Source organism: Canis lupus, chromosome 21, assembly GCF_048164855.1.
Source record: "Canis lupus baileyi chromosome 21, mCanLup2.hap1, whole genome shotgun sequence".
In the NCBI taxonomy this organism is placed as follows: domain Eukaryota; kingdom Metazoa; phylum Chordata; class Mammalia; order Carnivora; family Canidae; genus Canis; species Canis lupus.
In genome coordinates, this window is record NC_132858.1 from 51,323,266 (window position 1) to 51,343,973 (window position 20,708).

A 20,708-nucleotide genomic window follows, 5' to 3' on the forward strand; every position below is an offset into this window, starting at 1 on the left:
GAAAGAAAGAAAGAAAGAAAGAAAGAAAGAAAGAAAGAAAGAAAGAAAAAGGTTAGAGAATAGAAACAGAAAAGAATCATGGACATTTCAATCTGTCATAGTCCTACAAACCAATCTAATCTCATTTAGAGTAGAACAACAATGCAACAAAATTATCCTGGACATCGTGGTTCAGCATCAAGATGCCATGACACTCTCAGGTAAGACCTCATTGGGATCATGGAAAAATCCAAGGTTCAGAGTTCTCTGTATAGGGGAAAGATTTTGCTTGAGAGTAAGATCCTACTCAGGAAATATTGAATATCTTGCCTGAAGGATCAGAACAACCTGAAATTCAAGCTCCCTGGCCCTAATGACTGTGGTTGTTCCAATGACATAGCCAAATTTCCCCAGCCATGATTAATGCTAGAAATTTCAACTTCAGGGTTATCCAGGAGGGATACTCAATTATTCATCTTAGTGTCATAGAGCTCAATGCCCAATGAAGTGGTACTTTCTTCAGTACATAGATATCCATAATATGAAGCATGTTCTATGACAGGTCTGATTCTAAAATTTGTACATTCAGAAACAAAAATTGATTTTGGAATGTATTCATTCCAATTTTCCAGTAAGCGCCAGACTCTAAATATTTTTGAGTATGAAGAAATGCTAGTCATTACTATATGATAAAATGCTAGTCACCACTATTTCTGCCAATTCCCATAACAAGAATCAGGCAAGGATCCTATAGTAAGCAGTACTTTCATTTTATTATTATTATGGTAAGACTCAATAAAGTTTGGTGACAAAGACTTATTTTGACTTTTTTCAGAGAAAGGTCAAATAATTATATCACAAATTATATATAATACAAATTATACCACCCTAGATTTGGCTAAAAATTCAGAAATTAACATGTCAGTCACAGTTGTAAATAATCAACAAGAATTTAGGAATTCAGAATTCATCAAGCATACTTCTCTATTATAGATAACTGTTGGCTTTTGCTTAATATCTTTCACTTAGTGGTATATGTGCATATCATATTTCACAGTTATATTTACATATAAGATGGCTTTTATTTACATAGCACATAGGATATGTGTATCTCAAAACAAGCATATTATCTCAATTATATTATTTTACCAAAATATTGCAATTTATAACAAACTGATGTTTTTCTTTAATTTTTCAATGTCATATATATATAGATATATGTTTATATATATAAACAGTTACTTATATACATAGTAACCTGGGCTACATTTACACAAAAATACAGTGCACTGTCTAGGTAATAAGAGAATACAAATTATGCCCATCTTTGTACCCTCAAACTAATAACATGCTACTCTGAGCACAAGGATCAGGAAACTCTTCTTTGAAACGAGGAAATACCTATAAACACAATTTTACCTATAAGAAAAGCCAGCCAAGTGCTTTGCAAATAGGTTAAATTAAGGCATATGCTAAGGGGAGGGAGATGCAACCGTCTTGGGTCATGAGTGGAATAGACAGAGAATGTTCTCACATACATGTGGGGTAGATATCCTGTGAGGCAAAATCAGTGACCTCCTCAACTTAAATTAATGGCACGGATAAGTTACAATAGCCTTCCCGAACCTCACAGATGTGCAAAAGACATGAAAGCAAAAGTGTAGCTATACAATTATTTGGCAAACTGAGAAGAGTGTAGCATGGGAAAGGAGTTTCGGCAGAAGTGACATGTGCTCGATCCAAAACCTAGATAGGTTTGTCATGCAAAATGTTGAGAAAATTCCAAAAAAGCACAAGAGGAAAATTATTCTAAAAATGGAAGAAATTAATAAAATTTTTATAAGAACAATTTTTTCATGTATATTTGGGGATAATCAATAGCTTCTCAGGATTGATAAAGTTCACCAATAAACCTATGTGCAGTCACTTTACTAATATTCCTTCAATTTGTGAGGGAATTTCAGTGGTATTTATATGTCTTACAGAGGTTTTAAACTTTAGTTATTTTATAATTTAGTTATTGGGAATGATATACTTTTCATTATGTTATTATTTATGTGTAAACAAGTTTCATGTGTTTGAAAGAAAGGACATGGAGACACTCAAGGATCTGCAAGAAGGCTCCTGTGCTACTTGGTAAAAGTGTCAGCATAATAGCGTGGCCAGTCAAGCTATTGACAAAGCGTCAATCTCTGCACCTCATAGAGAGTGTGGAAATGGGTTTCCTGTGGACCATGACAATGAGGCAGATCGTAACGCAACTCTGAGTTCCTTGCACAGGCTGGAGGAAGAAATGCTCAAGCACAGGCTGTTGACACACCAGGGCAGCAGCAGAAAATCTGCCTCTCCCTGAAAGGGGCATGTGTCCCTGGCACCTTTCCCTCCCACTTCCCTGCTACGTTGTTCCACGCCTACCTTGTTGGAGGACTTGCCCGCTGGCACCAGCCAAGGGTGTGTGACCTCAGTGATATACCTCTGTCTTGTCTAGCCTTTACATCCTGAAGCCCAGGATATTACATTTAAATTTGAGGTACTTCTAAAAAGAAAACAGTGCAGAAGCTAACTTTGGTTTTGGTCCCAAATATAGTGTGTGAAGTTAAGTTCATGTTGCAGAATTTTATTTTATTTTTATTTATTTTTATTTTTTTTTCAGAATTTTATTTTTAAATAGATTTTAATTACATAATTAACACACAAACAACAAGCAAATACATATAAATAAACACAAGATTTGCTATAGAGGATGGCTAATTCTCTTTTGACTTCTAATTCAATTCCAGTTCCCTGTTTATTTTCTGGAGCTGATTATATATATTAATTACATGTGATATTTTCAGACATTTTTCTTCACACATATGTACTTGTATGAACCATATGGTATTGTTTTGAGGGTATTTTTAAGGCATATATTGTATCTTGTATTACATTATTCTTTTGCTTTACAGTGTATCTTGGTGAGATATACAAGAGATTTATCTGGATCTGCCTGTCTTTATACTCAACTGTGTGAAAGTATTCCAAAGTATGAATATACCACAATTTCTGAAACCATTCCCTTGTTAAGGGGTATGTTAGTTATTTCTAACTTTTTTGCTATTAGAACTCTTCAATAGATATTTTTGTTTGTGCCCCTTTGTGTAGCTGTAGGACTATTGCTAAGATGGATATCCAGAAATTAAATGGTGGGAGCAAATGTATTCCTGCTTCCAGATCACTCATCAGAGAGGCTATACCAATTTATTCTTTCATAAATCAAAACTTGATATTATCAAACTTCAAGTTGTCCTATTTTCATCAATGAAAAAGAATATTTCAGTGTTATTTTAATTTCTAGTGAGGTTAAGATAATTTCATGTATAAATTAGTCATTGTGCTTTCTATTCTATATATTTTTTTCCTTATTTTATAGCTCAGTTTTTGTATCAATTTATAGAAATTCTTTATATAATCTGAATGTTTATCCTTTGTCTATTATATATTTTAAATATATATCCCCCAAATCTTTTACTTGTTTTGATTTTGTGAAAGCTTTTGTTGCACAAATTGCTTATGTAGTTAAATTACTAATTGTTTTCTGTTATGGTTTACTTTTTCCATTTAAGAATCACTTTCACTAGGGGCACCTGGGATTCTCTCTCTCCCTCTAACTTTGCTGCCCCTCACCTCTGCACACACTCTGTCTCTGTTAAAAAAAAAAAAAAAAAAGAGAGACTTTTACTATCCCTGAGAGCCTATATTTGTGTATTACATAAATAGTCTATGTTTCTCTATTACATTTCACACAAATATATTTTATCCACATACATGTATATGGTATTTGTGTACATTTACTCTTCTCTATAAATGTAGACTCAGTTTGCCACTTTCTTTAAAAAAATCTTATAGAAATTTTGATTGTTATGGCCCTGAATTTATAGATTAATTTAGGGAGAATTGAGTTTTTGCATGTTGTGCTTTCTCATCTATACACACGCAGTAGCTCTCTATTCACATATCCTTCACAAGGTCTGGTGTATTTCAAGTTAACTTCCATAAGTTATAATATTTGTTTCCATTATGTATGGATTTTTTTTTCTTATGTTATGTTTTCAAACTAGTCATTTTTTATCTGTGGTGGAGGACATTTTTTTTTCAACCCCTTACCTGCCCCCTAATTGGACTCTTATTGTTTTAAATAATTGGCTACTTGATTTTTCCAAGGTCAATACAGTAATTTTAACAACAGTTTTCTCATTTATATTCAAGTGTTTATATATCTTCTTTTTTAAAAAAATATTTCATTTATTTATGAAATAAATATTTCATTTATTTATTCATTTCTTTCATTAGCACTCTCCAGTGCTAATCACAAGTGCCCTTCTTATAATACCTATCACCCATTTAATCCATCCCCCACTCCCCTCCTCTCCCCTCTCCTTCCCCTCCGTCCCTCCTTTCCCCTTCTCTCCCCTCCAGCAACCCTCAGCTTGTTTTCTATAGTTAGTAGTCTCTTATGGTTTGCCTCCTTCTCTCTTTTTATCTTCCTTCCCCTGTATCCATCTGTTTTGTTTCTTAAATTAAAATAAAGTGAAATCATATGGTATTTGTCTTTCTCTGACTGATTTATGTCACTTAGGATAATACACTCTAGCTCCATCTATTCCTTTGGAAATGGCAAGATTTCATTGTTTTTTTATGGCTGAGTAATATTTCATAATTGCAGTTGCCTCTTGAACAATGGGGGGATAGGGATGCTTACCCCTTGCATAGTCAAAATCTCTGTATAACTTTTGATTTTCTCAAAACTTAAGTACTAATAGCCTATTGTTGGCCAGAAGCCTTACTGATAACATAAACAGTTGAATAACACATTCATTATATATATATTATATACTCCTCCTTATTATAAAGTAAACTATAGAAAATTGCTATTGAGAAAAACATAAGGAAGAGAAAATACATTTTACAGTAGTGTACTGTACTTATTGAAAAAAATCTGCGTATAAGTTGACCTATGCAGTTCAAACCCATGTTGTTTGAGGGTCAACTATAATACTCTTTGGAAGTCTTCTACTTTGTTGTTACAATATTTCTTATTAATCTTCCCACCGCACAACAAAAGAATATGCAAATGGATGAGAAGAGGAAATTATAATGAAAAATAGCACATATATCTATTTTGTTCATATTAAGATAAGTAAAATGAAGTATTTCAAATTGTTAGTGTTCAAAATTAATGTGGGGAATGTATAATAGACTACATAAATATGGAATAAAATAAATTTCAACTTTTCACATCATTCTGTGCTGCAATAGTGGAGTTTATTAGGAAAAACCAATTAACCATAAATGTTTATGTATTTTAAAATATTTCTGAACTAGTCAATGTTATTGCATATACATAGAAGATTTATGAAATAAAACAATAATAAACATTAATGAGTATGTGGCAAAAGGAGAAACCTCATGAAAACAGTATTAAGGTTCCTCAAGAAATCAAAAATAGTACTACCATACAATCTATCAATTCTACTTCTGGGTATATAGCTGAAGGAAAAGGAATCAAAGGAATCTCAAAAAGATATCTGCAACCCTGTGTTCATTGCAGCATTATTTGCAATGGCTGAGACATGAATAAAACCTGCGTCCTTTAATGGATGGATAAGGAAAATGTGGTCTATGTATACAATGAAATATTATTCAGCCATAGAAAAACCATAAACAAGCAAAACAAAACAAAACAAAACAAAACAAAAACAAGCTGTCATTTGCAACAACGTGGATGGACCTTGAGGGCATTATGCTAAATGGAAAAAAATCAGACACGCTAAAACAAATACTATGTGATCTTACTTATATGCAGAAACTAAAAAGATTTAAAAATAACAAAATAAAAGTTATAGAAACAGAACAGATTGGTGATTGCCAGAGGATGGGGTTAGGTGGAGGGAAAGGGTTAAAGTAGTCAAAAGGTACAAACTTCCAGTTTTAAGATAAATAAATCTAATATTAAAAATTTAAAACTATTACAAAACACAAACTTTTAATAGCTTAATATTAAAAGAACCAATTCTACCAAACATGGAGTATTGGATATAAAAAATTCATTTTTTTTCAGTATCCAATACTGAAGAATTTAGAATTAAAAAAATCACAGAACAGAAACTTTTTGTCTGACTATAAATGACATACTTAATTTCCAAATTCCAAAAATTGTTTGAACTTTCCTTGTTCCTTCTAAAATACCAAATACATTTGTTTTTACAAATTATCATAATAGAGAAAGTTATTGTAGAAGTCAGGCTTGTTATATATATCTTATTTTGGATATTTAAGTTCTTTTATGTGATTTTTCTTTCAGGAGTGAAAACAAGCATTCATTTCTTAGTACTATCTGCAAAGCTTTAAAAAATATCCTGGTATATTATTGGCAAGGGACCATTAGAATGCTGATGATGATAAAAAGTAAGCTCGGTTTTAAAATTCTATTACTTAAGATTCGGTTGTATTTCCTTAACATGCAGAATACTGAAGCATGTTAGTACAATAATTACAAACATTTCCTTGAAGGAAACTTGTCTGTCCGCATTTCCAGCAGACAAGGGAATTGGAAACAGAACGTACAACACTGGTTCTTTTGATTATCTTGAGTGCTAGATTTTAAAGTAACTTTTATGAAACCCAGTGGAAGGGGTTTTTTTCTGGTACTAATTCATTTTCATTTTGACTTCATAATGAATGATCATGGTCTTGATATGAACTTGAAGAAAATAATACTTGAGTGCATAGCTTAAGTGTTATGTGAATTAATAACAATTATAGTGTGATGTATGAATTTACATTTAAAATAAATCAGTATCTACTTAAAGTAGATAATTATTTTTCAATAAAGTATAATACTATTATATATTAATCAGTTTTGTAAAAATCATTTTGGATTCATCTTCACATCTGCTATGGGTTGAAGTGTGTCCCCTTCAAATGCATATGTTGAAGTTGTAATCCTTAGTACCTCAGAATGTAACTGTATTTGGAGATAAGGTCTTAAGAGAGGTAATTAAGTTAAATGGAGGTTATTAGGGTGAATGCTAGCCCAGAGTGACTGATGTCCTTATAAGAAGAAGAGATAAGAGGGGCACCTGAGTGGCTCAGTCAGTCAAATGTCCGACTCGATTTTGGCTCAGGTCATGATCTCAGGGTCCTGAGATGGAGCTCCATGTCAGGCTCCATGCTCAGAGGGGAGTCTGCTTGTCCATATTCTACTGCTCCTTCCCCAACTCATGCTCTCTGTCTCTCTTTCTCTTTCAAATAATTTTTTTTTAAAGGAGAGGTGATAAGAACACAGACATTCAAAAAAGGAAGACCTTGTGAGAGAGGAATCAGAGAGAAGACAGCCACCTACAAGTTAAGCAAAGAGGCCTTAGGAAAAACCAACATGCCAATACCTTGATCTTGGACTTGTAGCCTCCAGATTTATGAGAAAATAAATTTCTGTTATTTAAGCCATTTGGTCTGTGATACTTTGTTATGGCAGCCTAGCAAACTAATACAATTATCATTGTGCCAAATTATCTGTGACATAGCATGAGTAATTATAGGAAATTATTTGCTTTGCTACTATATCTTTTATAATTACATCGTATAAAGCATTCGGTATCATACTTTACCTCTCTTCTAGCCAAAATGAATGTTTTCTTCCCTAATACATAAAGAAAATGATTTATACTTCCAGGATAAAATGTATGTGGTTAGCCATGGCTTCTCAAAATGTTTTTCCACCTGTGAAAAGATAGGGAAAAAAGCTGCAAAGTCACAACAAGAAAGAATGCAAAGATTACCAGTATACTTATTCCCAGGATCAGGAAAGGATTTCTGCCAATCAAAGGGCTAGTGAAAGAGGAAGCAGAAACACAATCAGCTGAGATGCTGAAATCCCATAAATCAAACTCCCATTCCCAGAAATAGACAGATTTAGGTGTCCCTGCCCTGCAGCCCTCTTGCTTGAAGATTCGCAAAATCAGACAAACATACCCATCCTGTCTTTGGATGCTCAAAGCCCCAAGCCCAGTCTTCCCTGTCGCGGCCAGCTTCCCACATCCAAAGAAAGCCCAAGTCCAGGGAGGGAGGGAAATGGATCTATCCTTTGAAGCATCCTGGGATTTTAGAGCATGTGGGTACATGGGGGAGAACAGATAAGTGATTGGTCTTAGTCTAGACCCTAGAAAGTGAATCAGCCATGGAAACTTCATTGTTTATTTTAATGGGAATGATGGGGATTGAAGCATTCAGTGTGAGGTGGGAAAGAGGGAGACCCTCAGTGCTGCCCTTACAGAATGAGCCAGGTGTGTGTGTTGAAGGGGGGAGGATAGGGGCTTGTCTCTCTGACCTCAATCTCTTATCTACGTCAACAGGAAATCCAGGCAGGAGTTGGATATATAAAAAAAGGAAAATAATTCTCCTTCTAATTTTTTAGATTCTTGGCAGAGACCCTCCTGTAGTAAAAAGACAAGTTAAGTGGAGAAAAACAAATTTAATTACATGTGTACATGAGGAAGCCCCCCTCCCCCCCCATGATATGAGACTCAAAGAACTGAAAAGAGCAGGCTGATTTTATACCTTTCAGACAGTGAAACAATAAATTTGTGAAGGATCGATAAGATGTAAGAGCTTGAGTTAGGGGTGGTAAAATGATGAAGAAGTAACAATTTTTGCTTTTACAATCTTCTTGGCCCTAAATTCTGTCTCTGGTGCTGAGGACATCTTCTTCCTCCCGGTACAGAGATGGTAACTTTCAAGGAGATTTATCTTCTGCTTTCAGGGAAGAAAAACAAAGGGGTGAGGAAGGTCAACGTGACCTTCTTGTCTGCTGTTTTCTCAAACTCCTTGAGAAACTGCACATTTAATATGCCAAGACAGCATCTTTCGGGTGGTGTGTCCTGAACTCCATCAGGTACATATAGGAGTACATTTCTCCACCGAACGATACCATGAAACCATATGCAGAGAATGGACAGTGATGAAAAACAATGGGCTCAGGTAAAGTAAAGTTCTCTGAAACTGGAGCTGGCTAAGGGAAGGGAGGACAGGTATTAAACAAAAAATAAAAGAAGAGAAGTCAAATGTGCATTATAGGAACTTTCTGTAGCCATTAAATGAAAATTCACATGGAATTTTAAAGGCACATGGACATGTTTAAAACTCTAGAAAAATATTAGTATGTTGTTAAAAAAAAAACTACTCATATAGGGGCACCTGGGTGGTTCAGTCAGTTAAGCATTTTCCTCTTGATTTAGGCTCAGGTCGTGGCCTCAGGGTCATGAAATCAAGCCTCGTGTCAGGCTCCATGCTCAGTGGGGAGTCTACTTGAGATTCTCTCACTCCCTCTCTCTCTGCTCCTCCTTCCACTCTCTCTCAAATAAATAAATACAATTAAAAATAAATCCATGTAGGTTGGGAATAGCCTCAGCATCTTTCTAGTTATTATTTATTTATTTATTTATTTATTTATTTATTTATTTATTTTTAAAGATGTTATTTATTTATTCATGAGAAACACACAAAGAGAGGCAGAGACAGAGGCAGGGGGAGAGGGAGAAGCAGGCTCCACAGAGGGAGCTCGACACGGGACTTGATCCCAGGTCTCCAAGATCACGTTCTGAGCTGCAGGCGATGCTAAACTGCTGGGCCACCCGGGCTGCCCAGCCTCAGCATTTTAAATCAGCATTTAGATACAGGTACTTTCTATTATCTTATATAAACTGGGTATCTCTCTCTCTCTCTCTCTCTCTCTCTTTTTTATCTTTCACATTCACTTCAAAGAACAATTATTTTGAAAATGAAATAGTTTATTTAAAACATAGAAGGATTAAATGATGTTTAAGAGGCTTAAAAGTACAATCTACATTTAATCTAGAGAAAACATTTGATGTCTACTCTCTCTGGTATAATCTTTTACAGCTGCATGTTCTTCATGCTGTGTGACTGACTTTGCCTTTACTGAAATTTAATCTTTTATTCAACTGCTCTACATAATAACACCTAATATTGGAAAGATAGCTATAGTTTCCAAGACACTTATGCATAATTTCCCATTTAATCTTCACATCTGTCTTGAGAAATAGGTAAAGTACAAATTATTCTCACTGTTTTAGTAATGAAAGAGTCAAACCAAGAAAGAGGACTTGAAAGGGCCAAGCATATATAACCCCTAGTTGGTGGGACCCAATTATTCGGGTCTTGACAATGTTATTCTCAGCACCCCATAAGCTTTTGTGAAATTTGCACCACTCCAGTGTGACCTGCCTAAATTCCTCAGGGAACAACAGTAGCCCGGTGGAACCCAGAGGACAGAGCCTCACAGTCTAAGGAGAGTACTTGACTTTTGGTTCCCTACCCAACAAATGGAAAGAATGTAGCTTGCAAATACCCTCAGGATGGATTCTCTGCTCTAATTATGTTGTGAAGCATTTCTCCAGGCCCATTAACCCATCCGCCAGGAGAAGCAGTATCCATAGTTTGCCAATGCAAACCCTTCTATTATATGGGAATTAATCTAAAGTATACTAGCGACATGTAATATGTTACAAACTTGATGATTAACTTTGCCAGAAGTTGCTCTATCCATGATCCCCTTCCCTCTATAACAAATGCCTAAATCTAGCCCAGGAGAATGCAGGGGGAGGTGCTACAGAATTTGGAATGAGACACACCTGGTTATTTTTCCTATTTAATAACTTACTTTGGGGAAGTCACTTGTTTTAATGAATAAAATTTTCTCATGATATTCGGAGTCTTCATAATTTAATATTACAGAAAAATGATATTTACAATTTTAAGACATTTTCCTTTAAGGTAACATATGACGACCAAGCCTGCACAAAATACAAATAAAACTGAGAAGCTTTTTTTTTTCTTTAAAGCAGTCCTTGAATTATCATTAACTATCACACTTTACAGCTAACCTGAGAAAAATCTACTCACCCTATAAGAATTTTTTTGTATTAAGTGTGAACAAACAAAATATAATGTATCTGGTACATATTGGGTTCAAAATAACATAGATCCCATTCAAATCCTGGCCTACTTGGGATGCCTGGGTGACTCAGCAGTTGAGCGTCTGCCTTCGGCTCAGGTCATGATCCCAGGGTCCAGGATCCAGTCCCACATCAGATTCCTTGTGGGGAGCCTGCTTCTGTCTCTGCCTCTCTCTCTGTGTCTCTCATGAATAAATTAATAAAATAAAAAAAAAGTTCTTGGCCTACTTTATTCCTTTTGGTGAAAATTATTTCCTTGATTAATAACTTTATTCACTGATTATCACTTATATGTTCCATTAGCCCTCCCCTCCCTTCAGGGCTTCTGTGTAATCCCTCTGCACACTTCCATTGTTAAGAAAACACATTTGTTTGCTGAAGCTTTTTGTTTGTTAAACGACAAAAGCAACTCATTATTGCATATGTAAGTCTGTCTTCTCAGATTTTTGTAACTCTTATCAAATTATAAACAGTAAGTAAAATTATACCAATCGAGCATGTTCTTGGCTTGAAGGAGCTTAGAATCTGAAACAGGAAGGCGGACTGTGTGCGCACTCATATGTTTTATAAAGAACATGTTGTAGTTTTTATGATAGAACCTGTACAGGGTGGAATGGAGATATGTAGGTGATTGATAAACTTTTATAGGGGTAGAAGGGATGGCAGGAGAGTGTACATACATGCATTTTAGATATTTGAGCTAACAGTTAACATATGAGCATGGAAGACATCCTGTGCAGTCAAGTAAAAATGAGCAGTGGAATCATAAAGGACTCAGGCACCAGAAGTAACTTGTGACCACTGGAATTTAGAGAACAAAAAGGTACAGAAAGCAGACCCAGGCAAGGGAAAGGCATTGAAGGGAAAATTTCAAGTAGACTTGGACTACATTCTATAGTCAGTGAAGATGATTGTGTGTATGTATGTGTATGCGTGTATACACGTATGTCTGTGTGTATATATGTAGATATGTGAATGTATATGTGCATGTATGTCTGTGTGTCCATATGTATACATATGCATGCGTGTATATATGGATGCACTGTGTATGTATGTATGTGTGAATGTATATCTATATGTATGTGTGTATGTGTGCAATTTTCATTCAACAAATATTTATTAAGCACTTACCATGTTACCAAACACAGTTCTAGGCATGAGGGCTCATTGGTAAACAAATCAAACAAGATTCTCTGTGTTCATGGGTCTTCATTCTACAGATACGAGGCCTCTGACTTTGGCTCAGCTGTCCTCTCTCACCAGGGTATCAAGAAAAGCCAGTGGAAAAAAAATAAAAAAATAAATAAATTAAAAAAAAAAGCCAGTGGGACCCAAACCCCTGCTTTGTCTTTTTTTTTAAGTTTAAAGTTTTAATCCAAGTATAGTTAACATATAGCATTACATTAGTGTCATTAGTGTCAGGTGTACGATACAGTGTTTCAACAGTTCTGTATGGTACTCAGTGCTCATCAAGACAAGCGTACTTGCCCATCAACGCCCATCACCTGTTTCACCTGTCCCTCCACCCACCTCCCCATTGGTAACCATCAGTTTGTTCTTCATTGTTAAGTCAGGGTTTTTTTTTTTTTTTTTGGTCTCTCTTTATTTATCTTTTGTTCATTTGTTTTGTTTCTTAAATTCCACATGTCTTTCTCTGATTTATTTCACTTAGCATTGTACTCTCTAGCCCTATCCATGTTGTTGCAAATGGCAAGATTCATTCATTTTTATGACCAAGTAATATTCTATTGTATACTATTTCTTTATCCATTCATCTCTTGATGGAGAGTTGGGCTGCTATGATTTGGTTACTATAAATAATGCTGCAATAAACATAGGGGTGCACGTATACCTTTGAATTAGTATTTAGTTTTAGTATTTTTTGGGGGGTAAATATCTAGTAGTGAGATTACTGAATCATAAGATGGTTCTATTTTTAACTTTTTAAGGGATCTTCAGGGGCACCTGCATGGCTTGGTGGTTGAGCATCGGCTCAGGTCCTGACTCCAGGGTCCTGGGATCAAGTCCTGCATCAGCCTCCCTGAGTGGAGCCTGCTTTTCTCTCTGCCTGTGTCTCTGCCTCTTTCTCTGTGTCTCTCATGAATAAATAAATAAAATCTTAAAAAAAAAAGAAAAAATGTATAATATGACTTCAGTCTTTCTGAATTTGTTGTCTTTTGCTATGATTTTGTTCTGTTTTTCATTTGGGGCATATTCCTCTGTCTCCCTGTTTTGCCTGTCTGTGTCTGTTTTTGTGTCAGCTATGTCTCTTGATCTTGAAAGCAGTGGGTGGCACATGCATTTTTAACAAGGTGGAGCTGGTCCTCTTTCACGGGGGATGTGCAGCTGCTACTGAAACTGACCCAGCTGGGCCACTCCACAAAGCACTGAAGTACAAGGGTGCAGGGGATGCATACCTGCTGCAGAGGCTGGGGCATCATGAGTGGCTCTACAAATTGAGTGTGTGTGTGTGTGTGGGGGGGTGCAATTTTAACAAGGTGCATGTGTCCTTTACAGGAGTTCAAGAGATCCAGTTTTTGTAGGGTTTGTGCTGGTTTTCTAGGGGATGGGACTTGCCTTGCTAGGTCTGAGGCAGGCCTGGCTAAAGGGGCCGGGGTGTGGTGTAACCAAGTTAGGTAGTGAATGCCTCTGCTGTGTTTGTTCCCACAGGTGGCTATTTGATTATACTGGGGGTGGGGGACGGAAATGATGCCTGCCAGCTCTGTTGTTCCTGGAGAAGTCCTTAAGTAAACTCTGAGACTAATAACTAACTCCCTCTCTTATGCCCCAGGCATGTGTCAAATTGCTCTTTCTACACTGTTAACTCCGAGGCGTGTTTGTTGTGTTCTCTCTTAAAGGCATGGACTCAGCTTCTATTCACCCTCTGGGATCTCTCAGAGTTGAACATTCTAATTTTTAGAGTTCTAGGCTTTAAGTTCCACGGGTTGTTAAGAACTCACAAAATTTAGCCTCTCTGATTTTCAAAGCTAAATGCTGTGGGGATTTGTCCTTCTCATCCAGGCTCTTCAGGGTGATAGTGGGTTTCTTGCCCCTCTCCTTGCTGTAGCTCCTCTACCTGGAAGCCAGACCTTCAAGGTACAGGTCCCCCCACAACCCCCACCCATGTCTCTGCACTTCCTATCCTCTTCGATGTGGCCTTTCCTCTACAGTGAGTTGTGAAGTGTGCTTTTCCTTTTTTTGGATCATTTTCTGGATTACCTTTACTGATTTGACTGTATCTAGTTGTAGGCATGGGATAAGGTGACTTTAGAGTCCTCTTACTCTGCCATCTTCCCTGGAAGTCTTAGTGAAGATTTTTGAAGCAGATGGAAGTATATGTTTTATATTAAGAGAAGAATAATCTCTCAATTTGTGGAGAAGAGGAGGGATTTCAGGCGATGGAAGAGGGAATGAATAGGAGAAATAATCCAAAGGAGAAAAAAACATGGACTTCAACCAAAACCATGTTGTGAGTGTCCAGAGGAGTCAGACAAAAGACATGGAGGCATGTTAGAGTGTAAGAATCTATAGTAACTAAAGATTGACTTGGTACAGAAGGAGAAAAACTAGAAGACTAAGGAGTCTGAAGTAACACTTGTGTTTGTGTGGGTATTCAAATACCTTAGCAGAGTAAAGTAAGACAATAGCAACAGCCAACGGGAAGGAAAGGATTTTAACAGATCAAGATAGACATGTTTTTAGGGTAACTAATAAGGTCAAACATATGAAATTGACAACCTTTGTCAAGTTTTCACTCTTGTAAAAGGCAGTTTCATTTGAAACAACTTAATAAATATTTGCAGTTTTGTTTTGAAGGAACTCTAAGCTTGATTCTCCCGTCTGCATAGTCTCCCACTGTGTTTCACTGAGAGAGGACATAACACCAAATATAAATTAGATACAACTTATTTGAGAAATGTTTATACAATTGTGTTTAAATTTGAAAACTTTCATGTAATAACGTAATAATTTAAACTTTGACTGAAAATATTTCAGCACGGGAAAATACCGAAAAGGGACCCAAAGAACTGAAATTGACTCAAGAAAGACAGAAAATCTGATTAAGCCCATAAAACAGAGATTGAACTGTTAATTTGTTAACTTCCCGCAAAGAAAAGCCTAGACTTTGATGGATTCATAAGTGAATTGTACCAAATATTTAAAGATGAATGAATATCAATTCTTCACAATGTCTGCAAAAAAATTAAAGACTAGGGATCACTTCCCAACTCATTTGATGAGATTATCATTACCCCGATAACAAAACCAGGCTAAGGCATCCCAAGGGAAAAAACAAACAAAAATCAACCAAACAAACCACTCTCCTCTGCTAAAACCCCCAAAAAAGAGAAAAAAAAGAAAAGCTGTAGAACAGTATCTTTTAGAAACTTAGATACAAAAATCCCTTAAAAAACTAATAAATACAGCAACATATAAGAGGGATCATACATCATGATCAAATGGAATTTATCCCAAGAGGACAATGTTGGTTTAACATTAAAAAGTTAATTGATGTAAAACACCATTTCACTGGAATACACAGTGTATTAAGCATGTCTTTTTTGTTGTTCTGCTTTTTTGTGCTTTGCCATCTGGGGCTTTGCTGCTTCTGTAGATACTGCCCCCCACCCCCAAGGTTAGCTAATTCCTAGAAATAACAACTTGCCTGTAAGTGTGCTTTTCATATGCAAGCCAATCAATCCAAAGGCCACCCCCTCACACACCTCTTTTATCTGGCTGTCAAACCCATGGGTACTATCTCCCTGCCCTAATCACCTCAGGGGCAGGTACCAGACAACTAGAGATATTCCCTATGTTCCAGAGCCCACTGAAATTATTCAAATTAGTCAATCTTAAACCTGATTATCCTGCCTAGCCCATTCCTTCCTGTATATACGACAATGAAGTCTCTTACCAACATTTTTCCTGAACTCTTCCTGCCTCATTACTGACCTTGGTGTCCCCTTGTGTGGCCCTGCATACATTCTAGGCCTCCTGTTTCTAGGGAACTGTGAGCAAACTTATTCCTTCATAGCAGTCACTTCCAAGTCTGCATATCTTTTTTTTTCAATATTTTTTAATGATTTTTATTTATTTATTATGATAGTCACACAGTGAGAGAGAGAGAGAGGCAGAGACACAGGCAGAGGGAGAAGCAGGCTCCATGCAGGGGGACCGATGTGGGACTTGATCCCGGGTCTCCAGGATCGCGCCCTGGGTCAAAGGCAGGCGCTAAACAGCTGCGCCACCCAGGGATCCCCTCAAGTCTGCATATCTTACCATACCTGTTTACAAGAAATCCCAGGTACCCTCAAAACACAGGGCAAAAACACTTGATTGCTTCAATAGACAGAAAAAAACACTTGAAAAAATCCAGCACTCTTTCATGAGAAAAGTGTGTAATAAATTAGGATTAGAAGGGAACTTTCTCAACCTAGTAAGGAACATCTACAAAAAGCCCACGGTTAACTTTATACTTAATGGTGAAAGACCGAACGATTATTTCTAAGCTCAGGAACGAGATAAGGATGTCACTTTTGCTACTTCTATTCATGATTATGCTGGAGGTTTAGATAGGATAACTAAGAAAATCTTTGAACATAATATGATCTTGTTATAGAAAATTCTACAGAATTCACTAAGAATCTGTTAGAACAAATAAGTAAGTAAAGCAAGGTTGCAAGATACAAGATCAATATACAAAAATTAATTTTCTTCTATAGACTAGTATAGTATTCTATTGCTTTTGTAATAAGTTACCATCGATTTTTGTGGCTTAAAAAAGTAAACGTATTATCTTTCAGTCCTATAGGTCAGAAGTCTGATATATATCTCAATGAGCTAAATTCCAGTGGTCAGCAAAGCTGCATTCCTTTCTGGAGACTCCAGGCGAGAATTAGTTTCCTTGTTTTTTTTCAAGCTCTATATGCTACATGGGTTCCTTGACTCATGGCCCCTTCCCTGCATCTTCTTACTCTCTGCTTCCATCACCACATGTCCTATTCTTCCTCTGGGAGCTTGAGGGAGAATGGGAATGATTACTTATGACTTTCTGGAGTGATGAAAATGTTCTCAAGGTAATTATGGTGACAGTTGTGCAATTCTGTGAATGCACTAAAATCAATTGAATTTAAGACTTGAAATGGATGAATTGTAGGGTATGTGAATTATATCTCAATAAAGCTACTAATAAAGAGATAGAAAAAATAAGAACAACAGTATGAACAATGTATGTCCTCATACAAGAAGATATAAATGGATATTAATTTTTACAACAGTGTTTTCACAAACACGGGCGTTTAATTCACATTGTTATTTATTTATAAATATTTTGAGTTCATAGTAAAAATCATAGGAACAAACATAAGAAGATGGAGGAATATTTGAAAATAATGAGAAAAAATTACCAAGAAGTTGTAGCAGTGCACATTTTAGAGTATAACTTCTTAATTCTCCATTAAGTCAGGATAATTTTTTGTAATAAAGATGAGATGAGAAGAGCTTAGGTAAATTGCATAGATACAATTTTTTGAAATGTAGTGTAAATCTGTTTACTTTGATTATTTTAAGCATAATTTCACATCTAAATGAATGATTATTTGAATCATCTTATCTGTTAGTGTGCTTAAACAAAATGTGCAGAAGATGGCAAAAAGAGCCACATTATCTAAAGCACTTATAAAAAAGGAAGAGTTCAGCCTCATGAGGTGATGAAATATTTTAATTGTGGTTTTAAAATTTGGCATTTAAACCTGTTAAGGTCTAGGGCAGCACTCCAGCGACTGGCAAGAGCATGAATGTTATTCTGGTTTATAAATGAATTATGAGCAACACGATGAATGAGTGTGACATTCCAAATGCCTGAGTATAAAGTTTGTCATAGAGACACTAAGGGAAATTAAGAGGGTAGTAAATACAGGGCATAGTAAAATGAATATTTCTTTATGCAACAGATAGTCACCTTGTGGAATTCATGGTCATGGTAAGATGGCTAAATAAATATCAAGTCTCAGTAATTTTATGAGTAATAATAAAGGTTTATGTTAACTAGTACGATTGATAAAAGTGTTGGCAAACAGAATGTATTAAGTAAGCTGTGTTAAGATCTGGACAGAAGCCAATGTATTCAGGAAAAGATATTTGGTCTTAAAAGATATCTGAATGTGGAATTTGATAATAATATGCGCATTCAGCTATACAGACCAACAAGATTACTCATTGCTCATTTATCTGCGTAGTAGCTAAAATGTTCCAGCTTAAAAAAATGTTTATTTCCTTTGTGCCATTCCTTGGTACTTGAGGGTGATTCTCTCACTTGAAAACCACGTGGAAAGGACTTAACTTATTAACTATTGCATCATAGAGCAAAAGGCTCTTTATTGATAGGAGAAGAAAAGTGTGGATAAATGCAATTCTGGGAAAGATATTTAAAGGAGACTATGATAGTATCTTTAAAGGATAATAACACAATAAAGACAAGTATCCCTACCTGTTGTTTTGCTTAGATCTTGACTTGAAAAGTCTGGATTAGCCTAGGAGAAGACAATAACTTTTTAACTTACTTTATCTGAAATGCTCATTAAAATATATAAAATGATAGGAATAATTAGTGTCATTATTGTAAAGATAGCCCTTAATAACAATACCAGAACCCAATGTATAAATAGTTTAAGCCCATGTCCAGCTGGAACGCTCACCGATTTTAGCATTGATGGCAATGGAATGCTAAATTAGCAGCTACCAGCTAAATCTTTTTCCCTCTGAAGCTGAACACTGATTCCTCAAATCATAAGAGCTAATATTTATTTAATACTATGTGTCAGACACTGTTATATGTATTAAATAGAGGTAACACTGGGTGTTATGCTATATGTTGGCAAATTGAACTCCAATAAATAAAATAAAATAAATAAAATAAAATAAAATAAAATAAAATAAATAAAATAAAATAAAATAAATAAAATAAAATAAAATAAAATAAAATAAAAGAGGTAACACATTCGATTTTATGAAATCAGTGCCATTGTGTCCCTTTTACAAATGAGTTAATAAGGACAGAAGCAAAAAACAAAACAAAACAAAACAAAAATACAAAAACAAGGCTTTGCAACCTGATAATTCAAGGAGCTTAAATTCAAGTCCTGAAAACATGTAATTTCAATCATTCCTCCGTGATGCCTCTCTGCACACTGCTCCTTTTTCTCCACATTCACTCAGAAAATAAGCTTCTCTGCATCCAACTTGACCAGAAGTTGGAGTGGGATACCTGTTTCAGATATGAGAGGCTTTCTTTTAAACTTAACTATTGTTTTTCACCTATTTATTGACATTTCTCTATCCCACAAGTTTCATATGTTCCATTCCCTCTGTCATCTTCTCTGCATCCCTTTTTTTGTGTGTATATTTTTTTTATTGCAGTTTGATTTGCCAACATATAGTATAACACCCAGTGCTCATCCCGTCAAGTGCCCTTTTATTGTGAACCTTGATTCACATGTTTTTTTGTCATAAGGCTGATTCGATCCTCTATATTATCAACTACTTCTAACTTGAATGTTAGCTTTTATTTTTCCTTCAATTCTGCATTTAGTTTACCATTGTTTTCCCTTAACTGTTGTTTTATCCCTCACTTGTTTTGGCGTATATACGATACCCAGCTTCTGTTTCTAACGCCGCCAAGAAGCTCCTGCCATCTGGTTATTTGGTGGGTCCCCTTCATCTGGGTACGTCCCTGCTTCTTCCAGGCAGATCTCAGTGTCTCCTGTCCTGCTCATGGTATTGTGCTTGGATTTTCCAGCTTATTAACTATCTGTTGAAATTAGAACTAAGTGACCCACGGTACAAAGAAATGTTGTGAGGAATCATCTGTTGCCTATCGTCCATCTAGATGTAGAAAGAATGCACATTCACAGGAAAAATGTCTCATTTCTCATGGAGCTGTTATTTTCAGCCCAGCTTCAGGCTTCCATAACATCTTGGAGGAAGTGGAATAAATGATCTGGGAATGTTTTCTGGCTTCTCCAGCAATAAAATGGATAAGCTGAGACTAATCCTTCACCTATCCCATGGGGCCAGGCCTCCAGATCTCCAGGGAATGGGCAGCTGATGAGAAGCATTTCTGCAGTGGTCATGGCTCCTGTTCATACCAGTCTACTGCACCACCCAGGATTCTTCACTTGGGTTTTTGTTTTGTTTTGTTTTGTTTTGTTTTTCTTGCTGTGACAGCCAATATACTGGGGAATTAATCTCCAGGTTAAGATATCCAACCAATGACCAAATAACTCCAGTTCTCTATCGTAACAGGCGGAATACGACAGAGGCATGCTTAATGCTGCTGCCTGAGGTCCCCAACAAAGCAGAGCCCCAGGTGCATACAAAGAATGTGTTCATCAATGCACAGTCTTTGGCTTCTTTCCCTTCCCAGTTCCAATTCCCCACTCTCCCATTTGTACTGTCTGACGTCACTTCCTGTATTAGTTAACTCCTGTTATGTAACAAACAATCCCCAAAAGTAATAGCTTCAGGCAATTTCTTACATCTCTGTATTTTCTGGGCTCAGCTGGGCAGTTTTTCTGTGATAAGCGGTACCAGTTGGGCTCACTAATACAGCTGTCTTCAGCTGAGAGCTCAGCTGGTACTACGCTACCCAACTGTCTTCAGTCGCAAGTCTGTTGCCTCAGCTGGGACGGCTCAGAACAGCTGGGCTCATGATCTCTC

The 20,708-nt window shown here is 36.2% G+C and overlaps 1 long non-coding RNA gene across 1 annotated transcript in view; it reads right to left on the reverse strand.

Moving 5' to 3' along the window:
- Positions 1–8,533: 8,533 nt before the first annotated feature.
- Positions 8,534–20,708, reverse strand: part of LOC140613544 (uncharacterized) — a 29,696-nt gene continuing 17,521 nt past the window's right edge. Inside the window, exons 2-4 of the long non-coding RNA XR_012014533.1 lie at positions 18,481–18,523; positions 12,123–12,246; positions 8,534–8,766 (exon numbers count right to left, since the gene is read on the reverse strand). This is a non-coding gene — a long non-coding RNA (uncharacterized lncRNA). The remainder of the gene's footprint in view (positions 8,767–12,122; positions 12,247–18,480; positions 18,524–20,708) is intronic.